Here is a 17,141-nt window from a genome sequence, read left to right on the forward strand (position 1 = left end):
TGACACGCACATTTCAAAATGACCTTGGCTATCCAGCAGCCACAACCACAGCCCTAATTCCCTGAATAACAAGTTGACTGCCTTCAAATGCAGAGGGCTGGAAAAAAAGCTGTTGCAACGGGTAAACTTCCCATGTATTTTTCAATCTTTTTCTCTACCACCTGCTATTGCTGATCACAGAGAAAGAATCTTCTTTGTGTCTGTGCATGAGGCTCAGATCTTTGGGTGTCTGACACAACTTACAGGTTTTCAGTCCTTGAGAAAATGATCTGTCTTTCTTTCCTGAATAACCAGAGCTAAGCAGAAAGAATTAGTTTATGATTTCTGAAAGAGGGAATAAATATGGCTATTGGGTATACTGTTGGAGGTGAGAATATGTTCCTATTTATCTGTAACTGACAAATGAAACAGAGTTCTTGAAGTCTCTGCAGAGCCCTGCTCTGTCCCACTGCTTCTCAAGCACATTCGTCTGCAATGCCAGCAGAGCACACTGGCACAGGCAGCTGCTTGAAGTGCTGGTTATCACTAGATAGCAGGTAGCAGATATGGACAACCAGGGAATGGCTGAAAAAGGCATTGCTTGAATATTTCAGAACTTATTTACTGCCAAAGACAGGGGGAATACCTGAAAGGGGATATCTTTTCTTATTTTTTCCATTTATATATATAATAAATATATGTATATATGATCCAGAGGCACAATAACAGCTTCTGAAAAAAAAGCATCTAAAGATTTATGAGGGATTCAGAAGAAAAATCATTGTAATGAGGGAAAAAATGATGATTAAAATGAGAGAGTACTTTTGTCACTCCTGTTCAAGAAAGGGGATTTCAGCGTTGATTAGGAGCAGGAAAAGTTCAACAGGATGGAGGAATGAGGAAAATGTCGTAGAAGACAGGAGCTCTGCTTCTTTAAGATAGCAAAATTGAAGATAAGAAGGTGTGGGTTTTTTGTTTGTGTGTTTGTTCTTCTCTGTAAATTCATCAGATACATACAAATAGTCCTAGAGAAAACTCTGAATAAACAGCAAGGGGAAAAATTAAAACAGCTGCTTGAAAGAGCTTCAGATGTGATTAGCAGCTGGAGATCATGCCTAACAATATTGAGTTTCAAGACATCATTATGATTAGCTTCATCAAAAAGGACAGAGAGATGGCAGTGTCTAAGTGCCTCTCAGGAAAAATATATCTTGTACCCAAGAGCTCCTTAAGCACAGGAAGGTCTGTGAACAACCAGTGCCCTGAACTAATGCTAGGCAAGTTCAGACAGAAAACAGAGCTCACAGCTTCAATGTTGGCAGTGATTATCTCTCACAACACATTATCAAAGGAAGTGCTGAGTGGTTCAGCTCATAATATTTATCTGGAAGGGAGTGTTTCAGCCACATACAGTTTATAGCTCCATACAAATGGACACTAGGTGAAATTTCACAGACTGAAGGAAGTAAGGTCTGTTGTGAGTCTGAGATCTTCAAACATAACTTACAACAAAACGCAGAGCTTTCAGCTCTGCAGGAAGAAAAATGCAGGTAGAAATGAAAGGCTTATAGGTGAGCACACAGTCTTTTTTTTTTTTTTTTGCTCTTTTGAATAAATTTGGTTCAACCAGTTTTGGCTGTTTCACCTATAGAGACTATTCTCCTACTTTCTATCTCCAAAGTCATTTAATGATAAATGAAAACCTTCTTGCTAACCCTTTTTAATTGGAAGGGAATTGAATATACACAAATGCATACAAAATATTTTACAGTAGAAAGAACAACAACAACAACAACAAGGAGTCCAGGCCTTTACTGCATAGTTTGGATGTAATTGGTTTGTTGTTATTTGCAGACTGATCAGTTTACAAACCGAACAATTCACTGTGTGACATGGCAGCAGGCATATCTGCCAGAATGGCTTTCATGTGAAAAACCCCCCACCATAATTCAGAAACAGTTTTGCTCAGAATTCTTTTCCAGCTACTCTCCTGTACTACATGAAAAAGAGAAATGGATGCTGGCAGCCCAGGGCCAAGCTTGGAGCCAGAGCCATCTTCATGGGGTCACATCTGGTTTGCACAGAGCTCTGCTGCTGAGACCTGCAGGTACAGGAAGCAACCATCTATCATGGCTTTAAGTCATGAAAGGCAGATGAGGGGCTGGGGCAATTCTCTTGCTTTGATCCATGAGCACACACCTATGAAGGCTCTAAAATACTCGTGGCAGAATGAGAACCATCACTGGTTCCTATACACTGAATTTCTTCCCACCTTTTCCAGTTTTCCTGTGTCATGTAAGTGCTCATCTGGCAGATTCGTTGAAGATCTCTAGTGAGAGCCCAGCAAATCTTCTCTACAGCTCCGGAGAGCTGCAGAATCGAGTGCTTTGAGTCCTTCATTATGAACCTACCTCCATGAGATCACCACAGGCTCTGATTCACAATTTAATCTATTTTCTGCTAATAATGAGATGAACTGAAGTAACTGCAGAGAAATTCAATTAGTACTGTAGCTAATAAAAATGATCATTGTGGTAGAAAAGTGATTCATAACTGCAGAATGTGCTTCTGCATGTTTTTCATTCCTTAGCCTGCACTAACTCTTGTAATTTAATGTATCCCTGCTCTGCTGAACCACACATCGCTTCCCACTCAGTAGCACCCACAGTTTGTCTCCCTACCAGAGTGCTTTTTTAAGCATTGCTTCCCATGGTCTGCTCCTTCATCCACCAAAGGCAGAGGTGTAATACAGGACTCCAACACACACTCTGTTTTTTAAATACTGTCATCTGCTTCTGAACACAGCAAAGCCCACGGGAGAGGAAACATAACAATGAATTACAATTTATCTACAGCCATAATTCCTACGCTGCTAACCAGGCAACAGCCAAGGTGGGTGTTTTAGCCATCAGACTTTCACAGAACCACAGATGTCAACTGTCACATGTGTGATACTGTTAGCACTGTTCTAGTTCTTCACTTCGCAAAATAGATTATAACCTCCTAATGAGAGATGCTGAAATACCTTAACAAGGGGATTTTCACACAGGCACTGATTGTGCTCAGTGGACATGGAAGAGTCCTGAGTAATTGGCACTTGTGGATCTGAAAATCTCTTTCTCTCATCGTATCTTTTAGAACTTATACTGTGCTCTGTTTGTAATTATCTTCAATTCCTGTTGGCAGAAAGAATCACTTTGTATTTCAAATTGTTTTTTATATTTGTGTTTCTGTAATTAAAAGGCCCACTTTACTACATAAGCTTAATACAAGAGAACTGGAAACAAACTCAGAATTTTCATCTACACAGAGAGAAGAAAAAGGAGCGTGTAATGTCAAAAGGACAGATCCTTCTCCCTCACCCTGATCCTTCTGCATTTGCCAGAATTATTGTTGCAAACTTTACAGGTGTCATGGTAAGCCCCATTGACTTCAGTAATGGAGAGCTGCAATAGGAAATGTTGTATTTCAGAGTGGAATTTTGCTCCAAAAATGTTTTCCCGATAATTCTGGTAATGCTTTTACTGATTCAATTTGAATATGCAGTTAGTTAAGCACAATAACATATGCCAGCATGAACACATACATAGCAGTTGATGACACAGAACTTCTGCTATCGATACATGAACATTATTATTCTTCTGTCATGTAAATTTCAGACTGGAAAGAATGATTAGAGCCTGCAAGTAGATTCTGGCCTTGCAGCAATGGGCTTGAACAACCACCAGACACTAAGCAGCAACTTCTGAATTAATTTGATTAACAGTTTGCACAAGTGTTTTGATTAGCACAAAGTAAGCTGTAAAAAAAAACCTGCTTGTAGTACAGTTAATCTCTGGTATTTCCAACAGGAGCTTGGTAGGAACAATTAAAACAAAAAATGACTTATTGTTGTCCATTAGTAATCTATGCTCTTTTATCTGAATACGACTGCTAAATGGAAATAAAGTAGTTGGCTGAAAATATCTCAGATCTAAAACTTGGTGTAGAGAACACTTATTTATCTCATCCCCCAATTTTTAAGATGCTCTGCAAGGTGAGCTCTTTACTTGGAAGGTATAGAAGAAAGCACAGACATAAGGTAACAGCTGCAGTAACAGCACGATTTTCTCCTTAATCTTTTCTGATAAATCTCAGCCTGAGTCAAGTTATGGTTGTTCTGCAGGGCAGAAATATGAAAACATTCCTGAAAGGTACATATCTTTAATGATTACATGGATACCAGTAAAATTTAAGCATCTACCAATACTGTGGAAATTTCAGCTCAATGTGCAGATACTGACTCAGGTTTTTAAATTACAGGAATAAAACTCATCTCTATCCATACACGAAAAAACACATGGGCCCAAGGGAGAAGGTGAGTCCTAATAACCGTCTGAGAAACAGCCCCTGGTCTGGCCTTGGTGATGGACAGTCAAGGGTCTGACAGCTGGCTACTGAAGGGACCAGGAGGTCCATGCTGGCTGAGGGGCAACCACAAGCTCAGGGCCGTCTGTGGGGTGGACTGTGTGTCTAAGCCCTGTTACTGGAGGCACCACAGTGCCCAGTCCAGGACTGAGTATGGCTTCCTTCATTCCTGGACTTACAGAGGTGATGGTGTAAACACATTAAATATGTTTCAAAACCCAAAGCTTTGCTCCTTCCAGAAGATACCCAGCCATGTTTTATTTTCAAAGCTACATGGCAAAATATTTCTTAAGCTGCTCTCAGATGTGAACAGTTCTGTCCCCATTTTTATTGCTGAAATTGGGTGTCAAGCAAGGTACATGTGGCCATGGAGGAATGTCAGCAGCAGCCCATTGTGGAGGCTGCAAGGGTGGCTGACCTGTGAAGATGCCAGCAGGACTGCTGCAAGATCTGGCAACCAACTGGAGGCGAGGACAAGGGAGAGTGCCCAGGGCTGGACCAAGTACTCTTCACCCAAACTAGTCCTTATCTCTCCACCAGTGAGGGTAGGCTGTTGACTGAAGCTGCTGGGAAAAGCTTTCATGACGGCATTAGGGAAATGGAGCAAGGAAGTGATTTCCACTGAAGCTTTGCTCTTCTTCTCCAGTGTGTGTCTCCAAAGGTGTCTCACCTCTTGCTTTATGTATTAAAGTATGCACTGTTCTTTTCTGTGTCTGCCATTACGCAAACAGGTATTATCACTGAAACCGAAGCCAACACTAAATAAGGCATAATAACCTCTTCAGGTTGCATTTAAGTGTTCCCTTTTCCTCCTGATAATTATTTTCTCTGTTTAGTTTTGCTTGAAGCATTTTCTAACAACCTTCTTCAGCTCCCCCCCCAGTCTGTGCTACTGAGTGGGCAGGAAGGGCCACTGTTGCTGTCTGACTGCACAACCACAGCTCTTTCCAAAAGACTGTTGCAGGCCCTGGGCACGCCAGTTTCTTAGCATATGGTTAGCTCTAAACCTGAAAGCTTTACTGCAGCCATATTTAGAGACTTTTAGGCTTCCTAACCCATCTGTGAGCTCTGTGCCAAAGCACTTCATACAATCTTAAGAAATCTTTGAAAAAGCGCATAGGTCATAGGATGATGCAAAGGGGCCTTAACCACCTCCACTCTTTCTGCCGCTTAGGATCTGACTTTGAAGAGAATCATCGCAGACTCTTGCAGTACTGAATATGTGGGTCTTTCCATGCTCTTAATTTTCCTGAGGTCAGATGTTCAAGTCAGGCTTTATATGTACAAACCCTCAAGTGTTTGAGATATTTTACTGATGGAAGTGTAAGGTAGCTTCAGTAACTCCAGGGTCGGTGGGAAACCTGCATGGCTGTCAGGGCTGTTTTAACTCAGGTGTTTCTGTCTAGTCCCTTGGTCTATCTACGCCTTAATTCTTTAAACCTGCAATACTTATTTCCAGACTTTACTTTCCATTCCTTTTAGAAATCTATAAAGGATTAAAAATGACACTAGCCAAAAGCTTCACTTAAACTGTCGTTTTAAAGAATACATTATTTTCTTTAAATGTATTATTCAAACTCAATCTTCAGTTGCTTTGCTGTTTTGGAAGTGCTGCAAAACGGAGAGCACATTTCTGAAGATTAGATTTAGCTTTTGGTAATTCTTTGTACGAGAGTGGATTATTTAAAATGCAGAGAAAATAAGTGATTTTAAAATTCATATGGTTCTTTTTTCTATTTTGCATTTTTAGTAAGGAGACAGACTTTAGAAAGCTTAAACTAATATCTTGACCCAGAGTAAAAATGCAAAAATCTCATGAAATTTGCAGAAAAATTCTAGATAGCAAATACAAGTAGATTAGATAAATGTGCAAGGAAGCCTGGCTTAGAGATAACTTCCTGAAACTCAGTCACTCCTTGTCAAGTTTGTACATCAAAAAGTTGATGTTCAAGAGATCTTAATCACCTGCGGAAATGAGGCCGCTTTATAGGAGGTAATACATAATTACTTTATTTCCTGATAAAATTATTGTAACCACCTAGTATATATGGCAAGATCACTTTGAAATTGCTCAGATATTCACATTAGTAAATTTAATCCTTGCACTGGGCCTTTCTACATCCTTGTAATATCCTTCTTCTTCCCTTTTTATTCCAGTTTCTCTGGTATGTTTTTCATAAGCATTACATATTTTAGTATGAGGTTTTATAAATGCCTGGACTCTATTCATTTGCAAGGTGATGTTTTAGCCTTTATTTTCTCATATGTTACAAGAAACATGCCATTCTATTGAGAAGCAATCTAGAATATATGAGAATCATTAGTTTGGAAAGTCTGGCTTAATCTCTGGTTTGGCAGTTGAACATCATGGGGAAATTATTCAGTATAAGGCAGGTAGGGTGCCTCGATACATCTATAGACAGATGCTTTTTGAACTGCTAATTGGCAGGTGAATATTTCTGCCAGTGTTATTTTGTCTTTTGCTGAAATTAAATGTCATCAATTCAGGGCACAGCAATCCACTCTTTGGTTTCACAGAAATGTATGTAAGGCTCTGCTCCATGAAAGACTGAACCCATGAACCCTGGTCCACTTAAGAGTTTAATTTCACACTTAAATTTAAATCTCTGTTATGGTTGGACTGGAATGCACACATGCTAAACGGTAAGTTGAAGTTTAAGTGCTCTGGTGTGGCATTATGCGTAGCATCCTGCAAAGCTGAACTCTAAATGCTTCCTGACAGTGGTACCAAAAATAAGTTATGGGTCTGAAAGATGCTGAATCTTTGGTCTGGAGAATAAATATCATGCATATATTAGTAATGATCACAGCACGGGCATTTTTTAAAAGGGGAAAACCATAAACTGTGTCCAAAGATTAGTGGAGGGTGACTGTAGCTACTTGCAGGATTGCTTGTTTCTTCAGAGCTAAACATCATGACATTTATGAATCGGAACAACAAGCATGAAACAAATTTCAATATAATACTGTTCAGAAGGCAAAATTTGTAGTTTGTCCAAAAGTAGGAATGATGTCAACAACTGTACTGTTTGCAACACTGGAACCTGATGGAAATGAAGAGAATAGAGTCAAGAAAAATAAAACATTCGGGGAGCATACTGAGGGAGAGGGAGATCGAAAATGCAGTGGGAGTTGACAAAAGAAACCAGCACTGATAAAAGAGTTCCCAAGAAAAGGCAAAAAAAGTAGAGATTTTTGAATAAAATGTCATACATCTTGGAGAAAAAGGGCTTAACAATGGCTTTTATAGAAGGGAAAAAATAAGGGGTGGTACAAAGAGCGAAGTGAGTGGATCAAATGAAAAAGTGTTTTTTTTATTTTTTTATTTTTTTTATTTTTTGCTGAACAGAACTGTCATGATAATTGAGATTATAAGCCAAATAGCATAAAGTCAGGAAATGCAGCAAGCTGGGGAGGGGTGGCCTGAGCAGAGCAGGAGGGAGGGATGCAGTACTGTGAGTGGAGTCTGGAGCTCAGTGTGTCATCATAATCAAAAGAGAGAAAGAAAGAAGCAAAAAGAGCAAATGAGGGAAAATTGCAAATTTTTCTTAGCAACCATTCTGGAAAGAACAAAGTTTTGTTGAGAAATAGGTTGCGAAAGATGTGAAGAGGCAAGGAGAGAAGGCAAGACCTTTGTTTGCAAGTGCAGCATGAAAGTGGGGATGTTCAGACAGAAACACTGTGATCAGAGAAGAGATTTCTGAGGCTAGAATGGACAGTCTGCTGCTTTTCAAAGTCCCATTGTGCTTAAGATCAAAGGATGGCCAGATCATTTTAGCACCACTGCTTACAGATAAAAGTCAGGTAGGTTTTGAGACAGGCATCTTCATTATTAAATGGAGGATGATTGGCTGTGTTAACACAGCAATTAACATGCTTAGGAATGGATGAAGATGATGTATAATTGTTTGCTTGCTTTATGTTGTTTTGCCTCCCTGGGGAATCCATTTTCTTTAATGTAAAACTGACAGCTGAAAACTGAAATCAGATAGTCAGCAAGTCCTGTGGGTACAAGGAGAAATTTTATTCAGTGTCTTCCTATTGGTCCCTGTGTGCTTCTGATTTTGAGGACCAGAGCCGCTGCAGAGATTTTCCACTAGAGTACTGCTTCCTGAAACTGGGCCTCCTCTACAACAGGTAAAAAAGCAGGGCTCCTCCTGATTTATTCTATTTTCCTGTCTCCCTGTCTTCTCAGTCTTAGATCCTGCTTCCCAAGCTCCTGAAACACAAGGTGACAATGCAGAGTTCATCCATCCAAAACCATGGATCAGAATTTATAAGACCCGAGCATATCCTGCAGTCAGATACTCCTTAGAAACCACAATGCATATTCTCAGACACTAGAGTAAGAAGCAAGAGTTGTCCTTACTTTAATAAAGTAGAATCTTGAAAACATCTTTTCTAGAAAACATTTTTCACTTGTGCATATCCCTTCAACTCTTTGGAGAATACCCTCCCTGCACCTGAGGAGCTGTTTGCAAAAGCAATTTGTACAGTGTAGTTTGGTCAGCAAGCTTGTTTATGAGTAGTATTACACTGATAAAAAGTACGAGAAAATTTAATTAGGAAGTCCTACGAGTCTATGAAGTCAACATTTCCTACCTCTTAATCTAATAGTTAACTAATGATCATCATCTGACTCCAAACACTTTCCCGCATTCACAGCAGTATAAACATACAAAGTACTCTCTCAGCTGAATTTCAGGCATTTCAGATTTATGTATGTGGCATTAATTTATAACTCTGTCCTCTGCAATATTTCACCTAAACATTAGCAATTCTACCCAGTAAGTTTTTCCTTCTGGCCCAAAAGGATTATTACCAAATCATCTTTGCCAGGGAGAAAACAACCATTAATCTGTTTAAAATTAATCCAGGAGAGTAAACAAAATCATTAAGAAGTTAGGTGTAATCAGAATATGTTTATCAGACCAGCAATAAAAATATTGGCAATCCATTGTACAGGCAAACAGAATACTTTCATAAAAGTTACTTGGTAAAGGCTTTGATTTTTCTCTGATAATGATCTGATTTCATTACCTTTACATACCAGGATACACTGAGCTTAATTTTCATGTGAGAAAATCACAGTCAGTGGCAGGAACATTTCTGTTTGGCTGCAACTTCAAAGAGAGAATGAAAAATTTAGAAGGTAAGATCAATAGTTAGAAAACGAATTTCATCTTAACAAGGCAACTTACGGCTTGGAGCCATGCAAAACAACCAGAGAAGCTGTGACTTTCAGAATCATACGGGAGGAGAAAGGATAAAACTCAATTCAATGAAACAGCTGTTCAAGCTAAAATAAAGAAACGCAACAGGAGAAAAAACACCCTTCCTCCTCTCCCTCATAGAGAGGGCCTCAGTCATGGAGGCTCTATTAGTCTTCTAGACTGCTTGGGCCACATGTACCTCCCAAGTTCACACATTCCTGTGCTACTGATGGTTGTCAGCCAGCTGGGAGGCAGCTTTGGGCTCCCAGTCTCAGGGAGAAACTAATATCATGGGAGTAGGGGCCCAGAGCACCTGCCCTGTGAGAAGAACAGGAGACCTGAGGAGAAGGAGCTAGGCCCTGCTAAGAGCGCGTAGCAGGAGGCTGAGAGACAACAGTAGGTGCAGGCTGAAGGAAGAAAGGTTCAAATGGGACACAAGGAAAGCCTTTTCCTCCATAAGGACAGGTAAGTGCTGGAGTAGGTTGCCCAGAGCATTTATGCGGTGTCCATCTGTTTAGTGCTTCAAGACCCAGCTGGATAAAGATTTGTGCAAGCTGATCTCTGTGATAAACAGGAGGTTGATCCAGAGACCTCCATGTGTACAGGACATCATAGCCCATTTTCACTGCAGCATCTCATTTTGCTTGCTAGCTGACCTGTCCCCTTCTCTGTACTGTTTTGGTCTGATATACTTGTTTCTTCCTGTGGGCAGAGAGGGAAGCTCACACCTGGGGCATAGCAATTGACAGTACTGACTGAAGGAACATTCACATCCATGCAGGAGCCCAACCTGGAGCGAGTAATAAACTAGATAATGAGTGAACAGCTACTAATTAATTTGCCTACATCACAGCTAGTTTACAGGCTTTTCTGTTGCTTGGAAAGCTGCACTACACCCACCCGCTCCCCACAAACTGCCGTCCTGTGTGACTGATTTGTAATCCTGGAAATTAAATGAGCTTAATTCTTTTATGGTTGCAAATTCCACACGTTAAAAGCAGCAGTTCCCAGAGGGAATCCTAATGGCAGGCTCCAGATGGGGCAGGAACAAAGTAACAAACTATAATTCCACTCATGGGCTTGAGGATCAAATCCTATATTCCTCCAAAGGATGTAAGTTGAATTTGATGCCCAAATCCCAAAGCATTTTGCTCAGCTGCTGCATTACCCTGTACACTATAAGAACATGGAACTTTGCCTCTGTGCATGCTCCCAGATGCTTTATATTTGACAATACTTTGCATTTTGGCATTTGTGTTACACCTGAGTCCTTTCAGGTTTCACCAAGTGGAGGCTGTGCCATCTGTCTCACTGTGGATGTTTGATGCATTCAAAGCACTCTCAGCCTAGTGCCCGGCTCAGAAATTGAGATGCTCACTTGAAAGAGAGGAAAAGGAAAATCTCGAATTTCAGCCTTTTTCTGAGGACTGTTGATATATTATGCAGGATCAGAGTGAAACATTAACCAGGTTGTAAAATGCGTACTGTGGGATCTGAAATGTAGGACATCACCCCCCAGCAAATTCCCTATCTATCTGCAAAGGTAGCAATCCAAGCTCACTGCTGTGAGCTCTCCTGGTGCTTCTGCTGGTTTTTACAGCTGTGGCTACACCATGACTCATTTTCAGCAGAAGGGTCAGAGACTGCCCAGGGCCTGGCAGGTGGTTTAGTCTCCTCTGGGGAGGTAGGTCTAAAACGACAGTGTTTCAAAATATGCGGAGATGAAGGGAATGAAACAGCCCATATCCTAGGTAAGAGTTAACACCGAGCAACTGCTTGAAAGGACTAGAGGAAACCTGCTGCTTTCAGAGAAGATTTACCCCTGGGCAATGAGTATCTTAGGCAGGATTCTCAAGATGGAAGGAGATGGGGGGGAAAAAAACAAAAAGAGAGGACAGGGGCAGCAAAGGAAAAACTTGTTCTGTCTCCTCATGGCTAGATAAGCAGCTTCTCTTTTGACAGGTTTAGTTTGTGATATTTCCTCAGGCATCTCTTCAGAAAAGAACCCAAATTCTTAAAAATGGGGCTGTGAGCCTGAGCGCCTCATCTCTTTGTGAATGGGTCTGAGGTGTTTGTAATTTGGAAGCAACCTATAACTCATTTGTCAGGACTCCTTCCCTTCATTTCAGTGTAGGGATAGATTACATAGAATGTTTGATCAAGTTTTATTTTAAGTTAAGCATTGGAGTCTCTGATGTTCTATAAAGGGCCAAACAGGCTGAGGATGCTGTGTGAAGGACAGCAGTTACGCAAACACAAATATGCTACCCACAGACAGATCCCTTAATAGCTTTCCACCACTGTATTATTTTTCTCACTTTTACCACTCAGGAACTTTAAGGCCACCTTTCCCCTATCCTACATCTTTCTGCTATTCAGTCAATCAAGGCTGGCTTGACAAAAGGACCCTTGCTCCTTCACACCTCTGCTGAGTTAGCTGTGATGTTTCAGGTACCCATTCCTGCTGTTTTCATTTCACTAGGGGAATCATTACAGGATTTCATCAGCTTCGTGTCTATTATGGATAATTTACAAAATATAGAATAGTTGCCTTAAAGAAGACAAAAGACGAAAACAAGAGAATGTTTAGAATTTGAAACAAAGACAGCTTTTTAATTGACTATAGTGCTTTAAACCACCTGGCTGTGTTTCCAGGCAACAAGTTGTCTAACTATATGTGACCAGCAAGGATGTCTGCTCTCTTTAACTGTGCTTAAAAGGATCCATGATGCCTGCAGTTATTTTCAAAAGGCCTGGAAGGGTGAATAATCTCCTCCTTTATGTGTTTAGTCAGAAGATTTGCTGGAACTAACTGTTCTAGTCCATCTAACTGCATCACTGACCTGACATAATGAAATCATCATGCAGGTTTTCTATTTCACTGAACATTTTTTCCTCTTGCCTCCTAGAGAAACAAAGGTCTTTCTCCTTAGGTAATGCCCACTCTAAAACAGGCATGTCATCACCTATCAGCTTTTGATGGTTATTTCCTCTCCTTCCTAATTCATCATGTGGAAGAATGAGATGTTTTTCTGAGCCCATCTTCATTAAAAAAAAACCTATGTAAAACAGAGCATTTATGAAATCTGTGATCAGAAATCCGGCTTTACCTCCATAGCCTAACAAGTCCTGTGCAGAGCTGCTGCTCTGACATGCTGAGATGGGAGAAAAAGTGATAAATATTGTCCACAGAGTATTCACACAATACTTTCCTGAACAGACCGTAATTCAGGATGTGGCACTGCTTTCTCCATGGAAGCACAGTATGCAGCTAGACTGAGATTTACATTTTCTTGATTACTCTTGCAGAAGAGAGAAATTTCCAGACAGAGTTAATATGAATCTAACGCCAAAAGACCGATACATTGCTTGGACAGTTCTAAAGCAAACAGGGTTGTTTTCAGCATTAAAAGAAAGCTCTGAGGAATGTATATTATAGTTTCTCTGTAGTTTTGGGAGTATCTATAAATGATTTAAAAAATGCTTGAGGCATGCATTTACACAGTTAGGGCTATGTCCAGCCTGCTCCTCTCATCGTTTGAAGATTTCTCAGGGGTGTAGGAATGGAGGATGGGTGCTGAGTGCCTCCTAGTGAGAACATTACATATGAATGCCACACTGCCATGAGCTGGCACCGATGCTCAAAGCAGCAGCCTTGAGCACACCTCTCCTGTGCAGCTTTGCACTGCCTTCACCCTTGTGCTGTAAAATTGCTTGTGTAGTGCAGTAAGCTTTCTGTCCCCTCCCCTACCACTATATCACATTATACCACTTCCCTGTCCCAGTCTACCACTCAGTTGCATAGAACTTTGTGCCAGGACAGAGAGGCACAGCAATAAGCAGGAGAAAGGGAGGAGGCCAGCAAGATGTTTGGAGGCAATGCTGGCTAATGCCAGCTTAAAGTACTTGTGAACTTGTAGCCTGAAACAGGTCATTATGAATAATGAGGTGGAATTCCAGTGATACTACACATTTTTTATTGCGGAAGGACAAGTTTTTCTTTATGCTTAAAGATGATGTCTTACATAATTAAAAAGTAAGGCATTCACTGCAGATTCTTAATAGATCCTTAGCACTTAATGGAGTAAAACAATTTATGATGGCTGCTTTATCCTGTTCTCCAGCTGCACACGTTTTGGGTTCAAATCATGACATTTCACTGTAAATTCAGACTGCACTAAAGGATTTAGACTAGCAACTGACTGAATCAACACAAACTCTATTTGAAGAAACACATTTCCTTAATTTTACCTTGAAATCATGGCACAGGTTGGATACAGATTTCAAGAAAGAAAGACTATAAGTATAAATAGATAATGACAGCTTCAGGCTGCACTATTTGTTACCTCAGTCTCACTTAGTTCCATAACGATATTTGTGTTCAGAAAATCCTAAAGAGCATGTGAGTGCATTTGTATGTCCTGTTACACACAGCATTGCTAGCTGCGGTACAGGTGGGCTCTCTTTAAATTTTCACTGCCTGTTTATGACTGCTCAACTGAAAATACCACAAAGCTGAAATAGCACTGTCTGGTTATTTGAAGAAAGACAGGTGCCAAAACAGTGTACATGTTATTTAATACACTACATTTCTTCAATTTACATATTGCAGATCTTTTCTAAAGAACTCGACCACGCCAAAACAGGGCTGAAGACATGGAAGCAATGGTGTTAAGAGAGGATCTCATCCAATAAGTAACAACTTGTCTTCCTTGGACTGTTTTCTTACATGCTGAACTCTGCTGCAAGGGTATAGGTTAAGAAGTATCCTAAATGTTTTAACACACAAAACCACCTTTAGTTGTTTCATACCTGCAATCTGTCACTAACCCATGTCTTTGCTCACCACAGCACCAGCCATCAGCTGAACAGTAGGTATCATATAATCGTAGAATTTTAGAAGCTGGAAGGGACCTCCAGAAATCACCTACTCCACCTTCCCCACAAAGCAGGCTCCCTACACCAGGTTGCAGAGGTAGGCATCCAGGCAGGTCCTGAGCATCTCCAGAGAAGAAGACTCCACAACTCCCCTGGGCTGCCTGTTCCAGTGTTCCGTCACCATTATTGTGAAGTTCTTACACACAATGGTGTGGAACTTCCTGTACTTCTGCTTGTGGCCATTTCCCCTTGTCCTATTGCCACGCACTGCTGAAGAGAGTCTGACCTTGTCCCTTTGCCTCCTGCACTTTAGATACCTACAGACAGTGATCAGATCCTCTCTCAGTCTTCTTCTATCAAGGCTAAACAGACCCAGTTTGCTCAGCCTTTCCTCATAGGATGCTCCAGGCCCTTTATCATTTCTGTGGCCCTCCGCTGGACTCTTTTCAAGGCATCCTAGTCTTTTTTGTACTAGGAAGCCCAGAAGTGGACACAATACTCCAGGTGAGGCCTGACCAGGGCAGAGTAGAGGGGTTAGGATCATCTCCCTTGACCTCCTGGGCACTCTCCTTTTAATACACCCAGGATGCCATTGGCCTTCTTGGCCACCATGGCACACTGCTGGCTCATGGCCAACCTGTTGTCCACCAGGACCCCCAGGTCCCTCTCCTCAGAGCTTGTCTTCAGCAGGCCATCCCTGAACCTGTACTGGTACATGCAGTTACTTTTCCCTAGTTGCAAAACCCTGCACTCGCTCTTGTTAAACCTCATCTGGTTCCTCTCTGCTGAACTTTCCAGCCTGTGCAGGTCTTGCTGAATGGCAGCACAGATCTTCTGGTGTATCAGCCATCCATCCTAGTTTTGTATAATCATCAAACTTTCTCAGGGTGGACACTAACCCCTCATCAAGGTAATTGATAAGGATGTTGAACAAGAATGGACCCAGCACCAGCTACTGAGGAACACTGCTAAATACAGGCCTCCAACTGAACTCTATGCTGCTGTTCACAACACTCAGAGCTCTGCCAGTCAGCCAGTTCTCAATCCACCTCACCATCCACTCATCTATTTCACACTTCCTTGGCTTCTTTATAAGGATGTTGCGGGAGACAGTATCAAATGCCTTGCTCTTCCTCCATCCACCCAGCCAGAGATGACATCATAAAAGGCTACCAAGTTGGTTGAGCTCCTGCTGACTACTCCTGATAACAGTCTTCTTTTCCAAGAAGATCCTGCTATGATCAACAACTCAGTAGTGTATATATATGAGTATACGTACTGTAGTGCGGTCTTAAATGGCCCCCTAAAAGCTGCTCTTGGGAAGGAAGCAGCTGCCTGTCATTGGAATTCGCATGGGGAAGAGGTGATAACCACATCAGGACAGGGTTAGTGGTGTGGGGTTATGGGACCTGCCCTACTGCCAAGCCAAAATAATGGCTTAGATTGCCAAAAGCATCAAGAAAATAGTGCATTGTTTCAGGGGATGTTAAAGAATGAGTTGGACTATGTTGGGGTTAAGCATATGGTGGAGCACACTGAGAGGACAGTTGGGCTGGATGATTTTGGAGGTCTTTTCCAGTCTTGGTGATTCTGTGATTCTGTATTGACCTTTGAAATAATGCATTACTTTTCACTGGTCCTGCACGTGAGGTTTGTATTCCACGGTTCAGCCTATACTAATACAAACATATGGTTCAGTAATGTATAGTTTGCATTTGGTCAATACAAACTCACAGATGAATCTCAAGCCTTGGGGTTAGTTGCCTTCCAGTGCAATGTGTCCATAAGCCAGTAAATCTCACTTAAAGAAATTATTAACCTTTACTCCACCCCCTTTCTGTTAAAGGGAATGGATTTCCCAGATAATCTACAGCTCAGAGCAAAACTCACTGATCTCCTTATGCAGGAGCTTAAAGAAAGCTGTAGGTCTTCCTTTGGATTTTCAGAATGGGAAGGACATAAAGCCTCAGTAAGCTTATGACAGATATTTCTTCCCCCTTGCTTTCATTGCTGCTGGGGTCATGTGCAGGAATCGCTAGGTCCAGTTCACCTGGACAAACTGTGGAAAATGAAGCTGTCATTCTTTAAAGAAAACACAGATAAGGGCAATGCTGCAAAGCAGCTCTACTGTGGTTTTAACTGTGAGTGACTTAGTGTAGCCTAAGTATTCAGTGAAGAGTTCTGCATCTTGTTTTGTCCAAGGATGGAAACTTCTGAAAAAAACCTCCCCTGAGTTTTTCAGATTTCTGGTATTTATTGCAGTGTTACAAAAAGTTATTGCTCTATTTTGGAGTGAATCCAGAATTGTGACTGATTGAAGGGCCATAGTCACTTGAAATTTCTCACATCATAATCATAGGATGCATATAAAAGACCTATAGCTGCCTAAACTATTAACTAAATCTCTCTGGAAAACTGAAGTTTAGGTGAAAAAAACTTTCACTGAAGCTTGAGTCTTTGTGATGTAAGGTATGATATCATTCTACATTTTTGGAGGGCCACAAAATACTGAGAAATGCATAACTCAGACTTTTCAGAACCAGAAAATTCAGTGTTAACATCCAAGCACACAAATTTTTCTGTTTTTAATGCTGGATGTTCTACTTCACCCTTAACACTCATTTACATTTCACCTCTGAAATA

At 41.0% G+C, this 17,141-nt stretch overlaps 1 long non-coding RNA gene across 1 annotated transcript; it reads right to left on the reverse strand.

Annotated features, from left to right (window-relative positions):
• Positions 1-8,412: 8,412 nt before the first annotated feature.
• On the reverse strand, positions 8,413-14,650 carry LOC107308221 (uncharacterized). Its single transcript, XR_001552693.3, has 3 exons — positions 14,433-14,650; positions 9,448-9,530; positions 8,413-8,626 (listed from the first exon to the last, which is right to left on the reverse strand). It is a non-coding gene; the product is annotated as an uncharacterized LOC107308221 (long non-coding RNA).
• Between the last annotated feature and the right edge of the window lie 2,491 nt (positions 14,651-17,141).

This window comes from Coturnix japonica, chromosome 1 (genome assembly GCF_054131305.1).
Source record: "Coturnix japonica strain WE chromosome 1, WE-NBRP24, whole genome shotgun sequence".
Lineage (NCBI taxonomy): Eukaryota > Metazoa > Chordata > Aves > Galliformes > Phasianidae > Coturnix > Coturnix japonica.